Genomic DNA, 7,112 nt, shown 5'->3' on the forward strand with positions numbered 1-7,112 from the left:
AGGTTCCTCTGTCCCAAATGGCAACAACAGGTCAGAAAACAGCCTCCATCAGGCATTGCATATGCCTGCAGTAGAACAGGCATACCTCTGCAGTGTGCTTCAGTGTGGTGTGGATCCTCAGCAAACAAGGTCTAGGGCAGTTTGTGTTTGGGAGGTTAGCTGAGGATGAGAAAATTTACTCATTTTCATCTTGCTGGCAGATTTCTCCCCTTTATTCACTTCTGCTCACTCTACTCCAGCTTCTCTCACTCTCCGTTTCTCCTGCGGCAGCCTACAGTTGTCCCACAGACATCAGCACATTAGTGTGGGATCCTTTTGCACTTTGTTGAAGCCATCAAGCCAGGGACAATCTAATCTTTGGCAACAGGATGCCTAGGCAGGTGAATATGAATTATAGTTCAGCCAAGACTACATAGTGAGACCCTGTCTTAAGATTTGTCTTCCTCTCTGTTCTGCATGGGTCTCTTTGAGAAGTGTACTGCATCTCACCTGCTGAAACAAGAAACTGGGTCAGAAAGGATAATGTTTCCTTAGCCAGTGCTTCCCTTCTCTAACATAAGATGTTTTCATGGCTTCCATATTCTCCAAATGAACACACTATAATGTGTAGGGTAAAAAAGGCCAAGGAAAGAGCACCCTGCCCCTGACTTGACCCCAGGACCAGGACTTGAAATCTTACCAATCCCTGAACTTGCCCCAGAATCTGCAAAATCCCACCAATCCCAAGCCACCTTGGAAAGCACCCGCTTCCACAAGAAACATTATGTAAGCTCTGTACTATGTTCAGTTTTCTGCTGCTTTTCACCCTAGAGGCAGCCACCCTCTTGGATTTTTCCTTCTCAATAAATCTCTTGAGTGAGATTTGTCGTGCAGTATTATACTTTTCCCTGGAGCCCAGCTGTAACAACTATCCATGGAGCTTCGTGGAACTGTAGGTCTTTGTCTGGGAAAACTTGCCCTAGAGGCAGAGTAGTTACACTTAATAAGCAGATCTGCTGCTGTGCTTCCAGTGACTGTGGTATTCCCTTGCTCCTCACTAATCCGTACCTTTCCATCAGAGCCGCAACACATCCATCCGGTCAGGAGCCATGGAATTCCACAGAGTCACAAGCGTCACAGCTCTGAAAGGAAAGGTTTTTCCAACAGAAGTGTTACAACTCTGTTCCTTTTGGGTGGTGGGGAGTTCCACAGCAAAGCTATTATAGTTCTGCTCCTCTGAGTGGAAAGTATTACAACTTGGCCCTGGTGAAAGTATCACACCACACCACACAAACCTCACACAAGATTTATTTGAAGAAGAAAGAAAAAAAAAAAAAAACAGGAGGCTGGCTATCTTTACTCAGGTAAGAAGCAGCAGCCAACTGCTCAGAATGCTGAACTTACTATATAAAACTTCTGGGCAGGGGTATTGGTGGGATTTCAAGTCCTGAACTTAGGGCAAGCTCAGAAATTGGTGAGTTTTTAATTCCTGAGTTTGGGATTCTGTGGTCAGACTCTGGGGCAAACTCAGTGATTGGTGGGATTGTGTGCTCAGTGATTGATGGGATTGAAGTCCTTGGCCCATGTGCTAACTCAGTGATTGGTGGGATTGTGTGCTCAGGGATGGATGGGATTTGAAGTCCTTGGCCCTAATCTCAAGGCCAGGGTGTTCTTTCTCTGGCCCTTTGTTCTCTACAGAGAAGTCTCTTTTAGTCGTTTCTGGAGCCAACCAATCATTCAGGAGGATCTACCACAGAGATTGAGAGGACAGAACCTAGATCTTTCTCATTTCTGTCTTCAGACATGATATTTTAATGTCTCCTGAGACCCACTGTATATCTCTTGTCAACATAGTAAATCCAGTGTAACAGGAAGGACAACCGGCAAGCATTTCTGGGGTTTGCTTACCTGATTTGTCTCTAAGTGTTTCCATATTGATGAAAATACATTTATTTCTGTCATAGAGAAACGGAAACCCCAAACATTACGTTAAATAGAAAATATCCATAATATACATATTGTCACTTAGATGGAGTTCTGCCTGGTCTGAAGCACTCTGTCTCAAGCAGCCTGATGTGAGAATGCCTAGTCACTTTAGAATTCCATGTCATCATAGAACAATGGAACAGCTCTATAGCCCCAGGTGATTCTTAGCAGTCAGGAAGAACACAGGAAAGAAAGTGAACCCTCAGACTTACCATCTCATTTGAGTACTCAAATCTATTTCTGTCTCTCCTTGTTTTCTAACCCAAACCTTTTATCATTTTATGAAAACTTTAGAGCAACGCATTTGCTATTTCACATAAGTCAATTGTTTCTGTTCTCAGAAAGTTTGACTCTCAACACACCTCACTAAAAGACACAGGCTTAACAATCTAACGTCTTCCCAGGAATCTTTGCAAATCCCCAGGTCATTATATTCTTGACTAAACACTGCACTCATTGTAGGCTTCTTGCAAAATTTCTTTACTCATATCACCTTCTACACCTAAAACTCAGGGATCATTGCAAAAGAAGGGTGTAAAGCTTGTAAGCACCAATGGAATAGGAAGTTTGCTATGAGATTGTGTCTCCTAAAAATGTCAGGCTACAGCCATGAAGTCTCATCAACATGACTGCCTAAACAACAGCACGAGGTTTCAACTCCAGAGAAAATACTACGGCGAATTTTTTATTCAATATAAAGTAGTCAGTGCTGAGATCATGCATACATGTAGCACTATATGGACTACGGAGGTTGTATTTATGTATTTGGAAAAATGGATGGATAGATAGATAGATAGATAGATAGATAGATAGATAGATATGGATGAGTGATAGATGTGGATGAATGATAGATAATATAAATCAACAATGAAAGGAAAAGAGGCCATGAGTTTGAGAAGGAATAAGCAAGATGTATGAAAGTGGTTGGAGGGAGAAAAGGGAAGGGGGATATAATGTAATGATACAGTTCTTAAAAGGTATAGAAAAATGTGTGTGTGTATGTTTGTTGAGACCAGAGGTAAACATTGAGTGTCTCCCACAGTTATGTTCCACCTTATTTTGAAAGTTTCATTTTGTTTTACATGTTTGTATGAGTGGCTCTATGTATGTATGTGCACCATTTTCATGCCTGGAACCTGCAGAAGGCAGAAGTAGATAGACAGGAACTTGGAAACTTCCCTGTGTGTTGGGAATCACAGTCAGGTCCTTTGCCAGAGCAATCAATGCTCTTAACCATTTAGCCATCTCTCCATTCCCAGGTTTTCTTGTTTAATCTTTGGCTATTTGTTATATGATATATAATTTCTCTGACATATATTGCAAGATGGATATCATACATAATTGTGCTCTCATGTGTCCACATACATGCTATCTGTCCATCCATTCATCTACCTGTCTATCATCTATTGCTGTCTATATATATAGAGATAAACACACATTTGACACATAGATACATATTTTTGATAAACCATCTACATGTGAATTTAGTGTTTACTGTTCTGAGAATGGGACTGAAGAAATAAATTCAAAAGCTTATAATTAGCATGTTGGTGATAATGTCAAGAGAATTTTCCCTTCCTAAATGCAGCTACAACAACTATTAGGGAAAAGGACTGACAATTTGGAAACACATAGAGACCATTACACTTGTGTTTGCCTGTAACCAGCTTGGGATGATAATAAGACCTAAAATGTTTAAAGGATGCAGGAGAACATGGAAAAGCAGACAGGTACTTAGAAGGAGGATGGTTTTGGTGACTCTGGATTCAGGGGAGGATCAGGAGGTGGCCTTGCTCCTACACATCTGTTGCCTTCTCTTGTATATGTACAGAAAAACAACCATGGAGCCACTGACCCAAAGCATGAGTTCCATTCACAGGACATCAGGAAATGACAGGTAGAATGCATGTAGGAATATACCAATTTTGTGTGTATATTGTATACAGCAAAACATCCAAAATCCTACAGGCGTGTCTTATTTCTGTTGCCCTGTTTCCCAATCACATCTATAACAAACAACAACAGCAAAAATATTTTAAGGAAGTAGAGGATCCAGATCAGGTATATGTATAAATGAGCCAGTATACCCGTGAGACTTTTTAAACTATGCCCACCAAGCAGTACTAGGGTTGATGTTGGTGGAAATAACTCAGGAGGCAGTTGCTTCCAAAGGAGACACCCCTGCCCTGTCTGTGGAGATACAAAAGCAGTTTGCAAATAAAGTCACTGTATAAGAACCACCTATAAGTGAGTACATATGATAATTGTCTTTCTGTGTCTGGGTTACCTCACTCAAAATAATGTTTTCTAGCTCCATCAATTTTCCTGCAAAATTCAAGCTGTCATTATTTTTTTAATTGAGTAGAACTGTGAGATTTCTGACTAGTATAACAGACATAAACAAACTGGTAAAAGTATAACATGAACATTGAAATAATTGAAATACACGTTAGGCTTTCATTAGGTAGTAGAAAATTCACACAATTTATTATTTAGAGCAATTATAGGTTCATAGTGAAACTGAACAGCAAAGAACAGGCAATAAGTTTTCCATGTCCTATTCATTCTCCAGACTCCTGTTAAATTCCTTTAATAACAGTGATCTGTTTTACAAAATGCGGAGAATTCCATGAACGAGTGGAAACAAGTGATGCTTCTCTGAAGGGTCTTGTTAGGAAGTCAGGATTGCCAGGCGTGGTATCATAGGCCTTTAGTCCCAGCACTCAAGAGAAAGGCAGGTAGTTCTGCATATTGAGTTAGAGGCCAGCAAGAGCTACGTAAGTCTCAAAAATAAAATAAAATAAAGTCAGGCTGATGGTAACTTTTTATAGCCGGTATTAACAGGAAGAGCTTCATCATAATCAGACAATGACATTTTCAGGATGGATTCTCTTGATCTCTACACCCAGCACACTCTGTGACCAGGGTGAGAGTAGCCATTCTCTTCAAGCAGTTTCCATTTCTGTACGGACTAAGTAGATCCTGTTGGCCCATCTCTTCACAAGCCTGGGAGCTTACAGGCATGGCTCTGGGAAACTTGAAAATCAAGGCTAGGATAGTGGGCTAGAGACACAGCAGCAGGCTGCTACTAATGCACCCACAATCACCTTAAGCATCAGCTCTCATTTTTACATAGATTTAATCCCAGCAGCCACTGCAGGGAGGAGTATATTAAGAGAAAACATCTGGATTTGGAATGTGTCTAAGACTCCATTGCTCTTGCTGCCTGATCCCATTCCTCCCCAGTTTTCTGCTTCCTGTGTGACAACTGCTTTCAATCTGGCATCTCATTTTCTCATATGACCACTTACCCAGATTCTAGACATAGATCTCCTCTGAATGTGTCCCCCAGACTGCAGCTGGAAATACCCTACTCTTTGTCTTTGCTGAAATGAAGATTTCAGTGCCATGATCTTTTTGCTCTGACACCTGAGGAAGTCACCTCCTGGCATGTATCAGATCTTAAATTCATGAAGGAGATCTGTCTTCATTATAATCAGAGCACAGAAGTGTTAGATGATAATCATTCATTAAACAGGAGAATAACATTTTCATAAGCATTTTCATTCCACAAATAACTTTACACTCTTGGTTTCTACACAGTGTGAGGGAACTCTGGTGATTTCATCCTATTCTTTCTCAAAGGCCCAAATTCAAGGTGAATGTACTGGTTGGCAGTAATCCTGAGGATTTACCCTGTGAGGGTAAGAAACTGACATGACTGTTCTATGGTGTGACTAGGGGGAAGGTTTTATAGTAGATAGATCAATCAGTTGATCAATCGATTGATAGATAGATCTAGATAGACAGAATGAGAATGTAGCTAGAAGTATCTGACAGAGTCTAGAAGAGGAGTCCAGAGTGAAGAGGGAAAGTAGTAAACTTTTCAGACTGGACCTGGCAATAAGAGAAGCAGTAATGTGCGGGGAGGGTATGTGTGTACGGAGAACAGAGAGAAGAGGGGAGACAGGAAGGAAGACAGAGCATAGCTGAAATAGGTTTATAAGGGGAATGACTAGCTGCAAGGAAAGAAGCCTGGGACCTGGGGAAGTTTAGCATGGGTGAGGAAGTGAGGAGCTAGGATGCACTTGGACTGTGTGTAACAGGTACTTGTTATACTGAAGGAGCCTAGAGGCGGGCGTATGCTTTGGTATGCTAACACGCACCACAGATAGCCATTTGTCCCTTCCACCTTTTAGAATTTAGGGAAATGGAGTTTTCTTTGGACCTGTCATCATGTTTGTAAGGTTACATGAACAACAGAAATATCTCTATTCAAGTCTTGTGAAGCCTTCTTTGCCCATGACTGGCATGGTTAAGCTGTGCCCATTTCAGGGGATCTTTTCATTAAGTTGCATTAACAACCCAACTCAGAGATCCTGCATGGGATCTCTATCCCCAGAGTTCATTTTCCAAAAGTCATCACTAACCCAAACTGTCTGGATCTCTCTCTATCCCCAGAGTCCATTCTCTAAATGTCAGCCCTAAACCAAACCGTCTCTCCTTCATTCCCCTCCCTTGTTCTGGCTCACAGACTGCAATAAAAATATTCCCATGACAGCTTCCCTTTGCAGGACTGTGGGATAAGTTCCAAGGTCACAGCAGCCAGTATGTGTGGGGAAGCAACCTGACCCTGTGATTCAGGGTTCTCATTCTGTGACAACTCCCCAGAAATCCAAAATTAACTTTTATCTGTCAGGGGCAGTGGCATTTCAGGCTTAGAACCCAGAAAATGTTTTTGACAAAAGATTTAATCCTTGGCCTTGAGAGGGAGGGAGGGGAGGTATGGGTGGAGGGAAGGGTAGGGAAGGGGGAGAAGGAGGGGAGGGAAGGGGGAGGAGGAGCAGAGGGAGGGGGAGGAGGAGGGAAGGAGATGGAAATTTTTAAATATAAAAAAAAATAAACCATGAGAAAAAAAAGAAAAAAAAAAGATTTAATCCAGTTGCTAATTACAACTCACTTCTATCTTCTAAGAGACCTCTGAAGCGTTTTAGAATTAGCTTGTTTCTTTTTGCTATCCATGAATGCTGAAACAGGGAAACATGGAGTTCAGATTCTCAGGAAAATGAGAACACACATCTTTGTAGGTCCCACTGACCTTTTATTAAAATTGAAAGTGTGTGTAATTTTCATTGTGCCAACCAAAC

This window comes from Arvicola amphibius, chromosome 8 (assembly GCF_903992535.2).
Source record: "Arvicola amphibius chromosome 8, mArvAmp1.2, whole genome shotgun sequence".
Lineage (NCBI taxonomy): Eukaryota > Metazoa > Chordata > Mammalia > Rodentia > Cricetidae > Arvicola > Arvicola amphibius.